At 46.5% G+C, this 14906-nt stretch overlaps 1 protein-coding gene and 1 long non-coding RNA gene across 2 annotated transcripts in view; both read right to left on the bottom strand.

The window, feature by feature from the left end:
* The window catches only part of LOC149364295 (tectonic-like complex member MKS1), a 75951-nt gene that overhangs the window by 8040 nt on the left and 53005 nt on the right, over nt 1–14906 (bottom strand). The window lies entirely within an intron of this gene.
* LOC149364296 (uncharacterized) lies at nt 5720–8723 on the bottom strand. Its single transcript, XR_016289169.1, has 3 exons — nt 7901–8723; nt 7717–7833; nt 5720–5957 (listed from the first exon to the last, which is right to left on the bottom strand). It is a non-coding gene; the product is annotated as an uncharacterized LOC149364296 (long non-coding RNA).

Here is a 14906-nt window from a genome sequence, read left to right as displayed (position 1 = left end):
AAATTTCCGGAGCCCTTCACTACGGCGTCTCTCATAGCCTGAGTCGCTTTGGGACGTTAAACCCCACAAACCAAACCAATTAAAGGCGGTTACCCTCGGCACTGTGGCCCATCAAATTCTGGCATCAAATTCGCGCCCACGACCAATAAAGCCGGTCGTGGTCGCGCCAAAATACGTGCGCTTTCGAGAAGCCTGCAGGCAAAGCAACCGCTCCAGTTCACGTAACTCGCCGAAATAGCCAAAATTTGTTGTTTCACAGCACCAAGGGTAACCGCTTTCTCGAAATTTTGAAAATTTATATGGACATTATTTACGTTGGGCTAGATGCACCTCAGTAATTAAGGAACCTAACTGTAATAGTTAAAAAGCTAACTATTCAATATTAGTTAACCAGCCTGCTAGTTAGCACGTCTTGGCTTTATTCTGATGCACTGCACCGTTGACAATGCTATGCTGAAAAAAAAAGCGCTATTTAACTCAAAAAGCCTATTTTTAAAAGTTACGTAAAATCTTAGGTGAAACACCCTGTATACATGCCGCGCCATTTCTTCCTAGTGGCCTTCATACGAAGAAGCACACGTGGCGACCTTCGACAGCACGGAGCTATAACTGGAAGATGAATCACCATCGAGCTGTTCCTTCAGTCGTTCTTTTTTTTTTTTTTTTCATTTGTAAGCTCTGCGCCTGGGGCAAAGCGCTTCCGATTACAGGCAACGGTCATATGTCAAGGACTCTCACCGAATAAGGCCAGAGATCGGCTAAATATAACGGAGGCTTTCGCCACACGTTTTGTTTCGACATTTCGGCTCTGTCGCTTTTTAATCCGCGTATTTATTTTGCTTTATTTCGGTAGACTTCGTGCAGAGCAAAAAAAAAAAAAGAAGCAGCATTCATTTTTTGTGAAACACGCATTGATATCGTTAGAACAGGAAGTGCGTATGACATTTGAGCCGACTTATAATGGCACTCGTTAATTTCTTCAGAACAGAAACTTTTAGCGCTCTACTGCTTGCGAAAGGCAACGACATTTCCGTTTTCAATATTGTATATTCCGAAGTCAGCCGCTCTGTAGACTATTCACGGCAAGGCGCTGTTGAAAAACCCTAGTCGTTGCCACAACCGCGCAATTCCGATTTATATAGCATCGTGGAGATTGACAAAAAAATGATCATCATGCGGATCACAAAAAAAAAAAGCGTTTATCGATTCCTTTTCTTTCTTATACGGAGCGGAACCACGCTTCGATCAAAGTGTACCGAACCCGCCTTATGGACCGCACTACAGCCGTGCAGTTCAATGCACGCTTGGGCGCAACGAGTCGATTTCCATCAGAGCGTGTGCGCGCAGGCTGGGACCTTTCATACAGGGCTGTTCGATCTCTCGTCTGCTTCTGTGCTTGTCATATCTCTTCCCCCTCCCCAACTCGAAACTTTCCCTCTCTACGAGATGACGAACAAAAGCTAAGACGGCATTGAAAAGGAATTAAAATATAACGATGAAATGAATGTTTTTTCACTTTTGTCGACTTCTCGTCCGTATTCCTTTATTTTTATTTTGTTCTGAGTACACGCACAAAGCGAAAACATATACTGCGTAGACTAAAGTAATGTCTGGACATCGGTTCGTTGTGTCTGGAAAACGGACGCGCTGAATCGATTAGGAAAGAGCGATGCGCTGGGTGGTACCATTTAAGTATGACTCTCTCTTTAGCAGACGAAAACAACGGCGAACTGTGTGTGTACACCTCTATATATCAGACGACGCCGACTAACCGCGGCTCTCAAACATCCTCGTGACCGTCTGCAAGAGTAAAACAATGAGACTGCGTAAAATCGAACCTGCAAGTCAAAACTCCAACATCACATAAAATGTACCGCAGGCAGGATGATTATCTGACGAAACTGAATCGATGAAACTCAACTTTTGTTTGTTTTTTCTTTCTTTTTCCCTCGTTCACAGAGACAGTGGCCGAGGTCACGCATCTGTCGATCGTTTCACTCCTTCCCATTCTCTTTTTGTTTTATCCAGAAACGCTTGGAAATGGGTGCCAGACGTAAACACTGCAGCTTCGTTCAGTGAACGGAAAATGGCGCTGGTAGCTGCGTTCGTTATCCATTAGTGTCATTCGGCGCTTTTTTTCCTGCAAGCGAGTGGTTGTAAAGCACTAGCAGCGTGGCGCGATTGGTTTTTCCCAAGTAGCGTCGCACTAGACACGAAACATTTGTTTTTGTTGTCCTTTGTTAGCACGACACGCACACACACTATATATATATATATGTGTGTGTATTTGTTAAGCCACAGCTAATCGCATTTTCGAAATTCTAAAAACTTATATACGGCTTACTAATGGCCAGCTACAAATCTCTAATTGTAACCGGGCGTCTAAACCTAGTTAAAAAGGTAACTTATAATTTAGTTAACCACCTTACCGGTTGATGTGATTAACCAGTTTTCTGACGTCCCCACCAATATTGGTGTTACTACGCCGCAGGACCCATATTTACACCTCAAAAAGCCTTTTTTTTTAATTACTGGCGGGCTTCGCTGAAACCCGGTACACAGCCATGGCAAAAAAAATCTTCAGGTCACCTTTAGCACCCTTGCAGGAAGCTCTGAAACCGTCGTAGGGTGCTAAATAAACCACAGTTCACCTGTGTCCCACTGTGCGGCCACAAAAAAAAAAAAAAAAAAAACACATGGCCTTGGGACTTTTGACCGAGGCTGTATGATGACGTCGAAACGTACAGGTCGTCCATATACGCCTTTTCTGTTTGTTTCTCTTCTTGTGTTTTGTTTAGCGTCGTGGGCCGGCCGTAGTTGCAGTTCCCTGGAAAACACATGTTAACAGACCTGCCACAAGTTTACAAAAAGTATTCCGCGTTATTTATATCACCTGTCGTCACTCTGTGTCTCCTACCTCGTCGAATTGTTTTTCATATACATTCTATGAAACAAACATAATGGCTCCGGCATCAAGCTCCTTGGAAGAATGCGCGTCCGATGAAAAACGCAGACCGCGAGTTTGTATTATTGTACAAACGTTCTTTTGTACTGTTGATGCTACCAAAAAAGGGGGGGGGGGGGGGGGGGGAGTGATGCGTGCTGGAATGTCAAGGTGTAAGGAAGTATCTGGGTGCAAAGCAAAGCCCTCACATATTGGAAAAACAGGAAAGGAGAACGGCGATGTATTTCGCATACTTTTGTAAGCGCTGTTTTTAGCAGTCGTGCAGTATTCCAGCCGCGATTTCTTTACCTGGTCTTATATCCGTCATGTTATGTCCAGTTTATATCCATATATGTCCATCCCTGTTATGTCCATCCATGTTATGTCCATCCATAACATCCATGTTACGTGCAGTGTGTTTATGTCCAGTACATAGACAAAATTAACTGCAATGCGCCTGACTATTGGTCGATAAATTTGTTATTGTCCGCAAGTATAGCACGCCCTCCTTGGCGCACACTTGCGATTTTTTTTTCTTTCTTACTAAAACCCACGATTAGATCTCTAACGTCCGGACACGAACGCGCATGCTATGAACAGCCAATTAATCATTATTCGGCGTAATCTGTTCGCGAGTAACCGAACAGAACGGCGATAACGGAAAAAAAAAACCGGCTGGCGAGGAGACGAAAAAACAGGAAAACTAGAATCGCCTGCAAATATGAGCCGGCAAAAAAATGCGTGACATTTTGGACTGACACTGAGAAGGCGCACGGCTTATATCGATCGTCTCATGTGTGTATAAAAAGCAAAAAGAAAGTTTTTGCCATTGAATTCGTTTTTAAGGTGATTTTAAGTTTACACGATGTCAGTAAGTATACGTGCGACAGCAGTGATGGCCCTGGGAGATCGTGTCCAGGGCTAACGCGCTTGCTGTCATATGGAAGCTCGTAAACGACAGCATACAAAATACAGTATTTACCGAAAGAAATTCCACGGGAACAAGCAACGAAATAAATGTAGCCCCCAAACGCCCTAGGACGGATTTGTCTCGTCCATGAAATTATATGATTCTGCTCCGAAACGAAGTGGTCTTTAAAACAGTCATGGCGCCAAACCATATCTTTCCCGAGGCCATAAACAACGATGACGTCGTTACAGGAAAGGCTGCACAGACTTCTGCAGGACACGCGACACATTTATACGGTTATGGGAAATGTTCGCCGTAAACGTGTGGGGATAAACCCGCGGCCGGGAGGGTTGCGATAACACTAAGCAAAAAAACAAGGAACAAACAAATCGGTGTCCCTTCCGGGTTCTTGCGCCACGCATCTTCTCTTTCTCTTCTTTTTTTCTTACGGGTTGCTAAGAAAGGAAAAAAAAAACTGTACGGACCACATAAGCATACCAGCCGTTAAAGCGAGCGGACGGGCATTCGTGCTTTGACGACGCAGAATACAGCCTCAGCCTTAGGCCTCGCGGCCTCCCACTTTACCGTGTCAATGGCAGCGGTCGTTCTTCTTCGCGGGCCCTCTTCTGTATACACCATACGTGATGCGGCGCACGCAGGTCTTGCTTCTCTTATCTCCCAGATAAAAAAAAAAAAAAGGCTGAGCCGTCCCCCTCTCTCAACGTTCCTTTTCCGATTTCTCTATCCGATAACGCGGACGTTCCGAGAGCGCGGCTCGTGCAATACCCTCGCAACAAGTCCCGCCGGTATTCCGGTCACGCGTGCAGCTGCTTCCAAAGCTGGAATCTCCTGCGAATATATCGTCCTCTCCTGTGCTAATTGCATGCGATACGCCGTGGGCTGTCGGGAGCAGGGTTGTCTCTTCGGACGCCTCGATGAAGTGCCGCAGCAAAGTTTCTCTCACTGCTGTGCCTGATTGATTGATTGATTGATTGATTGATTGATTGATTGATTGATTGATTGATTGATTGATTGATTGATTGATTGATTTATTGATTGATTGAGGCTCAGTGGTTATGGCGCCCGGCTGCTGACCCTGGATGTGGTTCTTGAAGGGTGAAGAATAGTTCGTGCAGTGCTTGCTGTTTGTCTCCACTGCTGACCCTGAAGACGCGGGTTCGATCCCGGCCACGGCGGCTGAATTTCGATGGAGGTAAAATTATTGAGGCCCGTATACTGTGCGTTGTCAGTGCGCGTTAAGGAACCCCAGATGGTCGAAATTATCCGGAGCCCTTCATACGGCGTCCCTCATAGCCTGAGTCGCTTTGAGACATTAAACTACCTACCACGAACCAAACCGTTGTCTACAAGGTGTTTACTAAGGTAATCGCTAATACACTGCAAACCGAAAAACACCCGGATAGGAGTAAATGGCTCATCGCGTAGCGCACTCCTGAAAAGGGGTTTTTATACTCCTCAGAATAGGAGTATATCGTCTACTCCTCTGCTTGAAGGGATACTTTCGGAGTGCTAGAAGGAGTAAAGTGTTACCGCTCTGCAGACGGGAGTTTATTTAGGAGTAAAGTTGTGATCACAAAGGAGTTAGCATGGCAATTAATAGAAGTATTATATACTCCTTTGCAGCTACTTTTATAGTACATTTCAGGAGTACGTGCCTGTTCCTTTTAAGTAGTTTTGACAGGAAATTTTTGGAGAAATTTTTCTTACTATAGGGTTACATTTATGATTCCCAGATGAGTATATTACTTCACTTGATGCGGAAGCCGATTTGAAATAAAGTATTCGTATGGAAGGCTCATTTTAGAGCTTGATATTCTAGGATAAATGTGTCGATGAACTTACAGTGATTTATTTCAAACAATATTTTATTGGGTACAAAACATTTGAGACATGTGTTCGGCAGCTTGCTTTCGACGGTTACAGAGAACCAACGTCTTGGCCCCTGTAGAAAAGAAGAGTGCCTTAACCCACGCTGTCTTTGGGTACATAATTTAAATACCCAGAGGAATGAAAATAGAGATGCCACACTTGAAAGCAAGGAGGGAACCTTGAAATGCTTCGCTGTCAACATACAGGCTCCTTCTGAAAGAAAGATTAGAAAAACAAATGCATCAGTGGAATTGCACCTCTAAGCTTGAAGTATGACGTGCTTCAAGTGTAGAAGTCAACGTCCCAAAGCCGTTCAGAGTGCACTTTTCAATAAAGTAGGTATTATTGAAGTTTAAACGTTTTTCATGACAAAAGATTAGCTAGCAGAACATAGTAGATAATCAACTAGCTAATACATACCTGTACCCTGTCGGATGACAGCGGCTAAACGCGGTTTTCAGGGAATCACAAATTCCAGAGAGTCGCTTTCGTAAACGTTAAGGCAATACGGCGAATGGGAAGCAGCATCGATAGGGAACATTTTCTCCGCAAAGCATAAAACTGAAAAAAATAAAATGGTCTTACTGAGGCACTTGCGCATTCGCGCTGCCTTTGGCTGCGTTCCTGCACCGAAAGAGGCCTCGAGATATAATTTTTTTTTACTTGTCAGAGGTTCCTCATGCTTTTCAGGCACCATATCAGAACCAATTACTGAAATCAAAACATGCAAACAAAAGACAGCGCTTTGCATACACGCAGCGGAAGATTACATGCAATTTCCTTGATGGGAGAGCCCGCAGCTACGCATTTTCAGGACGTCCTCATTCTGTGTATAGGCCAAAGGCAGGGCAAGGGTGACTGACATAGCAGGCATTGTTAGGAATAGAAAGCTACCACCAGACCCACCCTCCCGCCGCCACCTGTCTTCTGTTAAGCTTTGCCCTCACATTCGTGGCCAGGGTTCAAAAGAAAACATTCTACACAGGTCTATGGCTGGGAAAGGAATATACTTTCGGGAAAGAACGCCAACCAGAAAAAAAAAAACATGTTTGGGAATCTTCTTGGTTCTTTCAGCAGGTGTGACTGCGAGTGAGTCACAGCTTGCCTTTTTTAAGCCTTCGGTTAGTCATCCGCCGGGTCACTGGTCGTAGACAGTTGATGCAAGGATAGTTCCCTCGAAGTCAGTCTTGTCAACCCGCGCTTCCTTCCTTGTTCATTTGTTTGGCATCCGCTTTGTGCTGCTTCAGTTTTTCTGGGAAATGCTTGCTGTCGCCAATGTACTACGTCCAGCACGAGCAGGGGATCTCGTACACTGGCGTAAGCTTTATTCTTTTTCTTTCGCTGCCTTCCTGGGATCAGCAGTCTGAACCGGAACGCTTGCCTCCACGAGTTTCACATAATGGAATGTGTTCGGAAACTGCACGCGAAGTGGAAACTTCTTTTAACATTTTTCAAATGCGAAGAGCTTACAAGATACCACATTTTGGAACTAGACGCCTAACCATCCAGAAAAGGCAGCGTTCAGTATGGTTGAAACCTCATGTCCGCTGCCGAAAATCGCTGCAACGTTAAGATGCCACCAACTCGGAAAATGTAACAGTTTAGCTAATCTCCGTGAGCGCTAAGGCGTCGCCATGTCCTGTGCTATGACTGAAAAGAATAAAATCGCTTGCATTGTTTGCATAACAAGGCCCTCTTAAAACACAGGAAAGGAAGCTACCGATTAGGGCACGGTTCTCAGCACTGTTCGTAATAACGTGACAAAAATTCACAGACCCCAAGGCTGTGCATTTTCACCTGTCATTGCCTGTACAGCTTTTCCATATTCATGGGGCGTGAACGCATGAAGAAAATTTGGTCCCTAGAAGAACAGACCGTACTTCCAGCTGTACATGTTAGCGTAACAGCCACGACTGCACTGCCACACTCTTTTTTTCAGCCGCATGCAACAACATATTTCTCAGATACTTACTTCATGCCTGCTGTGTGAGTTGGCTCCACCGGACCACAATGAAGCCTTTGCTGTTTTGCTGTTCTCGTTAAGCCTTTCATCTCGGCGCACCCGTGGTTCACAGCAAGTCTACGCACACTGAAAAGGGAGCGGCGTTAAGTGCATGCGCGTCTATGGCATCAAAGGAGAGTTTAATACTGCTTACCAGAACACACGACGATGATAATCCGGTCTTTAGTATTCTTGCAATACAGCGAAAGAACGAGGGGCCGACGATGTCGAGAAAACTGGTGCGTCACACACACATCGCCATGTCGGCGCGGCGAAACGGCAGCAGCCAACACTTGTATGCTGCGTAGACAATGAATGACCAGCCGCTGCTTCTGCACATTTTGCTGGCTTGAGTGAGACGTTCATTGCAGCACGTTGCTGCTAAGGTCGATGATGTCCAGCCTTACGTCACGACAAGAGCGCGCAAAGGAGCGGGTGGAAACTGGCGGCTTCGGGGAGGTCGACGCGTCACACACCGCCATGTTGGCTCGGCTGAGCTCGGCTGGCTAAGCCTCTCGCAGACTGCCGTCGCAGGCGATGCAACACCAAGCGTTCTCCGAATACACTGGGGGCTTCACAGGCACTGTCTGTGGCGCACATCGGTGCGCGAGGTTGCGGCGATCCGGTGTCTTGTAACATGACAAACGTGCGTGAAGCAGCAAAAGCACAGGCGAGCAGGCAGCGACGACAGAGCCGGCGTCGTCACCTGCAAGTGCAGCGAACCGGCAGCTGCCACTAGGCGGCGGGCAGACACTAAGGAGTGCATAAAGGGCCTGAAGGAGTATTGAAGCCGACATACTCCTTCTTGGAAAAGTAGTAAAATCATGTAAATGCTTTATTTTACTCCTCGATTTCGCGACGGCAGTAAAAAAGGACGATTTCCTCTTTTTTACTACTTAAAGTCGATTGCGCAATTTTCAATAAGGAGTTTAAAAGCGGACACTAGCCATTTATATTCCTATTTGGGCTTATTTGTGTTTACAGTGTAGAGTCAGGAGGACCTTAGACTTCAGTCAACCAAATGATCAGGCTGGCTTTCGTAAAGGCCACTCGACAATAGATCGTATTCACACTATCAATCAGGTGATAGAGAAATGCGCAGAATATAACCAACCCCTTTATATAGCCTTCATAGGTTACGAGAAGGCGTTTCACTCTGTCGAAACCTCGGCAGTCATTCAAGCAATGCGGAATTAGATTGTATAAGAGCTTTACGTAAGAACATTGGAAGATTCGCCCCTCCTGCTTGGGCCTACTGTAGGCCTGCAGTATGTTCTAAATAAAATAAAATAAATAACGATTGCGCAGCTAGCCACCATAGTCCTGCATATAGTCAGCAAAATTCCAATCGGAAAGGGTGTCAGGCAGGGAGACATGATCTCGCCAATGCTATTCTCCGGCTGTTTACAGGAAGTATTCAGAGGCCTGGATTGGGAACAGTTGGGATAAGAGTGCATGGCGAATACTTCAGTACTCTGCGATTCGCTGATGACATTGCCTTACTAAGTCACTCTGGATATGAATTGCAATGCATCAGCAATGACATACATAGACAGGCAGAGCAGAACGGCGGAGCCGCCGCGGTGGCTCAGCGGTTATGGTGCTCGGCTGCTGACCCGAAAGACGCGGGTTCGATCCCGGCCGCGGCGGCTAGAATTTCTTTGGAGGAGAAATTCTAGAGGCCCGTGTACTGTGCGATGTCAGTGCACGTTAAAGAACCCCAGGTGGTCGAAATTTCCGGAGCCCTCCACTACGGCGTCTCTCATAGCCTTAGTCGCTTTGGGACGTTAAACCCCATAAACTAAACTAAACTAGAACGGCGGAACTAAAAATTAATATCCAAAAAACCGAAGTAATGTTCAACACTCATGTTCAACAGAAAGAAAGAAAGAAAGAAAGAAAGAAAGAAAGAAAGAAAGAAAGAAAGAAAGAAAGTTCACATTCGAGGCTCGCGAGCGAAATGACTGGCCTTTCCCCGGTACACATTGAGGAGACGACTCTAAGCTGCTGCGTACTGCTGCCGCAAATAAAACCGCGTAAATTTTGGCCGTAACCGCAGTGACTTTATTCAAGCGCGTCGCTCCTGCCCCCTGTTGATTGCCGCTGCCGCTGTGCCACGGCGGTGGATGTGGGATTCACGCTGCATGCGTTATACGTGTATTTGGCCTCGGGGGTCTGCGCGCGCGGAGTTCCGGTTGCGAGGAAAACACTTCTCGCTTTCTCTTTGCGCGCCTTGTCACGTTCAGGGCCGGCACAGCGCGATCCTCCTGCCTGATACGCGGACGCCTTCCTAAAATAGACGGCGCATATAACCTGTCGCGTGTCCTGTTGGCGTGTCCGTAAAATAAAGTTTGAAAAAGGAGGCAGATGATTGCCCGTGGAATTACATAAACTGTTTGAACTCATCTGGCTCGAGATCTCACGCGGTAAAAATTACGCAGCAAGCAGGAGAAACGGCATTGGTGGCCAGTTCATTTTCGTTGTGAGCGTTATTTTGACAAAACAGAACTCGTAGGCCGGGGTTCATGTTATGCCATTTCAAAAGACGATAAGGTGTGGTAAGACACAGAGAAGGAACAGTGTGGCAGAGTAATTAAATAGGTATAAAAACATTTCTGATTGACAGGCAGAGCATGCACATGTTAAGAGCGCTGTATAAAAAGAAATAAAAATAAAAGTGCTCTGCCCGCACCGCTTGGTGGCACAAGTAACAGGCTCACCTCCGAGCGTATACAGAGGGAAGAATGAGAAAACGAGTAAAAACGAGATGCGCAACTCATGCTCTCAATAATGAACTGTATACCATTCCATTAAAGCTGCGGCCGTATCTTCTCCGACGTACGCATGAGCGCCGTTACACTGCTGCGCTCTAGTTCGAAGAGTCAAGCCAGCCAAGAACTCGTGCTGCACTAGGCGCGTGCACTCTTGCCAAACGAATACGCAAGTGCAGAGGGCGAGCGCGAGCTGCAGTGGAACTGGTGCCCCAAGTTCAGCCAAATCGAACAGACCTGTCGTGAAAGACCTTAGGTCCAGACTCTCTGTCAGCCCGTAGAGCAGATTTGGACGTGAAGTGATGGGAGCCAGTACAGCGTACAGCCCGCAACTTCACAGGTACAGGCTGGAACAGGCGGTGATATAAGATAAATGCGAGCGTACTTGCGCCGCGCTCCGTGTAAGCCAAAATGGCGGCCATTGTTTGAGTTCGAGCTACATTTCTGTCAGAATGGTGGTCGAATCTCATTAAACCCTTTCGAAAAATCTGTCGGCATGTGCAATGATCTCATCTTCTTGATGGCATATATACACATGTAAAGAAAAATGAACCTTTAAAATCTTCCATCGCGTGCAGTTCTCCTCAATGCCCTAGTTTAATCCGCCTCGCACTGTGGCAACAGGAGTTGGTGACGTCACAAGGTCACGTTGACCTAGGTGGCAGGTGAGTCAGCTAGACAAACACCGTAGTGTACCAATGCTTAATAATGTAAAAATTGCGAAACACAGCGTGCTACTAGCGCACATATTCGCATTTGGCCTAACTACGCAAATCGGCTGCCATTTTTTTTTTTATTGCGCAAGCCGAAGTGACGAGAATACGCGGAACACGCGAAAAGCTCCCACAAGTGACACAAAAAGCGAGAAGCGGGGAAACGCGATGGTCCCAGGGCACCCCCTTCCCACACCAGACCAGCCGCGGCTCTTGCTCGCTCACCCAAAGGGAGCGTTCATTCAGAAGACGCTGTGCAGGAAGCAAAAGACGCCTGGGAAGAATGGGAGCACCCACAGGCGTGCCGAGGCGAGCGATGTACGTACATTGGAGGAAAACACCCTAATGGAAACTGATGAAAGCTAGACAATAACGTCGCGTCGGAAACCGCGCAGAAAGGAGGGGTCGGAGAGTTGCGAAAGGCAAGGATTGCGAAAGGAAGCAGACCTGTCGCCAGGGAGAAATGAAGAGGAGGAAGCTGGGGCGACGGGAAGTCGGGAGGGGTATTAAGGGGTCAAGGAACCCACTGCAGCGGCGCATGAAGGGTGACCACGTGATGTGGCAGTACAGTGAAGATGCAGCGTGCACCGAGATATCAGCACACGGACGCTTTTGCGTTTACACTCTATCGAAATGCGGCCTGGATCAGTCTTCCTGATTGTTGTTCGGCAAGGATTATGGTTCATCTTCTTGCCAACTGTGCAGGACGTCACGTTAGTTGGTATTTCTTCTTGTTCGGCAAGGACTCTGGTTCATCTTCTCGCAAACTCTTCAGGACGTCGCGTTACGATGATTAAAGGCAACGACATGCATAAAATCACATAACGTCTTCTGACTGACCCTTGGCTATTTAGATACAGCTCGCGATGTCAGAAAAGACGACACTCTTGAGCGTCCAGGGAAGAAAAAAATGTACGGAAAGATTTAACAGTTTTCCACTATGCTAGTTGATATTGCATACCGAATTTTGAAAGCTGAGGTAAAGACGAAGAGCAGGGAAACTTGACGGAACAAGCATTTGCGAATAACGCTTGTGTCGTCCAGTTCGCTTGTATTTTGCGTTTTCCTGTGGGTTCAAAACTCGGAATGGAAGAAGCGCGAGTCAGCGGGGACTGGTAGACAGCGGGAGAGAGATGTCAAAGCTAAGCATTGTAATGCTATCTTTTCTCCGAATTTCCGGGAGTACGTGTCATTACGTGACTCATGGTCGAGGCTTCAACTTGTGTCAGGTTGATTGATCAGTTATGCCACAGCGCAAGACTCGAGCCAAGCTTGAGTCACCTTGTCAGCTCACCGGAGCGAGACAACATTAAGAACGCAGTACCAGCTGTGTTTTTGGCTCTGTTCCACTTTCCTCCTTCCATCGCGCAGCAGTTCTGTGTAGAGCTTTATATTGATCTGCGCTTTCTATATGCATCATGGGAAGTAGCGGGGCCAGTTGGTTCATTTTTCAACTTAAAACAGTGCACAGGGACAGGACACAGTCAAGAAACACACAGACACAGCACAGTGCTGTGTCTGTGTGTTTCTTGACTGTGTCCTGTCCCTGCGCACTGTTTTAAGCTTTCTATATGTATGCATTATGTGTCGCAAGTGAATAAGATAATTCAGGCATATCACGAAACATTTTGAAGTAAATGCGATGCTCTTTCTTACGCGAAACTAGCATACGAGTGTACCCAAAACTTAAAGGCAAAATGCACCGTTGTGCTTCTTCGTAGCAGAAATGTACGAAAACGCCTCCTGAAGCAAATTAAGAATGCCTTTCGAATGTTGGAAACGCTGGAACTAGGTCAGGAAATCGTAAAAGGAATCCAAACTTTCTTGTGTAATCCGCTGCCAACGATGCCAAGGGAGTGACACTCTCATAGAGCCAATGGGGACGTTTTTTTTTTCGAAGGCGATGGTGGCGGCACCTGGGAGAGGCGGTAAACGCATCAAAAATCCAATATGGCGGCGCGCGTTTAGGCGGCTGGTTGTGGCCGGTTGCTCGCGCTACAGTGCACTGTACTCGCGCGTTCCTGGTGCTGGCGGCCGCTAGCTCGATCCAAGCTTTGTAAATAGTGGTGATTAACTGATCCCGCGCTGCATTCACGCTTGATTTCCTAAGTACTTACGGAATCTGCTCACTCGCTTTTGTATTTCGATGTGTCTGTTGATGTAGCATGGTGTATGGTGGCGAGCGGCGCGACTGCTTAGCAGCTGCGCTCGATCGAGAACGAAAAGCGTAAATGGTTTTTGTACAAAGAACAATTTATTAAAAGAACATCAGCAGTGACAATCGATGTCCAAAAAGTGATTTTAAGTATGAGTGACATTGCAGTATATCAGTAACAGGCATCCTAAAAATCAAAATAAAAAAAAAGCGCCATTATGTAAACCTAGAAGACATGAGCGCACATAGAATATATAGGGGATAAAAAAAGGTATCAAGGTACAGTATACATAATAAAATGCTACATGACTGAATATACGTTTGTACGCGACTTTGTAAGAGATTTAGGTAAATAGCAGGGAAGTAAAACATCTGACCTGTATTGAAACGCATCAGTCTGTGGCTATGAAAAACACACGCAGAGAAAGGCAGAGAAAATTTTCAACCTTTGACTCGTGTAGTTCTTAGTATAAAGACTCCAAGAAAAGCTCACTGTGTGACTCGACATGACGCCAATGACGCTGCTGCAGTGCGAATGTCGCCGACGTCGCCGTTTTCGCTTGCGCGGCTGACCGTGCGTCGTCTGCTTGTCGTCTGCTGCCGCGTTACCCGCGTCGTCATCTTCGAACTAATTTCTTTGATGTATTATTTTTAATACCTATGGCTGGTTATAATTTAGTTCATAAGCATGTTTTTATTATTGATAGTGGTCGAAAAATTTCACTTTTATTAGGCTTAACTGCGGCCCCGTTTACCGCCGATACCAGGATCGCTGCAATCGTTCCGACCGGGGCGCCACCCTCGGCGCGGACGCGCAACTTTCAACATGCCACAGCCCTGACGATGCCCTCTCACAGAGTAATGCAGGGCGCAAAGGTCGCAATCGTCCCAGCTTTTTTTTTTTTTCATTCATTTATTATTTATTGCCGAACGCCGTCCGAAATTGCCGAACGATTATTTATTGCCATTATCTTGGACCGAACAATGTGGTGCTCCGACTGGCTCTGGTTTTCTGTGCATTTTGAACCACGCAAACTTCTTTGACAGCCCCAACACCTTGCAGGCAGGCGACAGATAGTCATTCCAGCTCAACCCATGGCTACCGAACATATGCGCCTCAGTGTTCGAGGTGACTGCGCGCATGCGCACTAACTCCCAGACGGAATATATTTTCGTGCGACTGTACGAAACACCGCCCTGGACGGCAACGGCGCTTATTGAAACACATGGAGATAAAGGTCTAATGTCAGGAAGCGCGGAGAGGCGCAGGCATATTGAGGCACTCTTTCGTGCAAGTTATATGTCCGCGGAGGAAGAGAAGCGGTGTAAGAGGGCCTTGGCTTGCCAGTTTTTTTGCCAAAATAGAAGTGCACCATCTATATAGCTGGTAAGCGTGCTCCTCGACATACTTTCGGATTCATTCGTTATATATGTAAAGGGCTGCCTTTCCTTCCTCCGTGTTTACCTCCGTTATTTACAACACTGTTACTTTCTTTACTGTGATCAAACGTCAATAGATTG

This window comes from Amblyomma mixtum, chromosome 2, assembly GCF_055824585.1.
Source record: "Amblyomma mixtum isolate Tamu chromosome 2, ASM5582458v1, whole genome shotgun sequence".
NCBI classification, from domain to species: domain Eukaryota; kingdom Metazoa; phylum Arthropoda; class Arachnida; order Ixodida; family Ixodidae; genus Amblyomma; species Amblyomma mixtum.
This window is presented reverse-complemented; position numbering and strand designations above follow the sequence as displayed.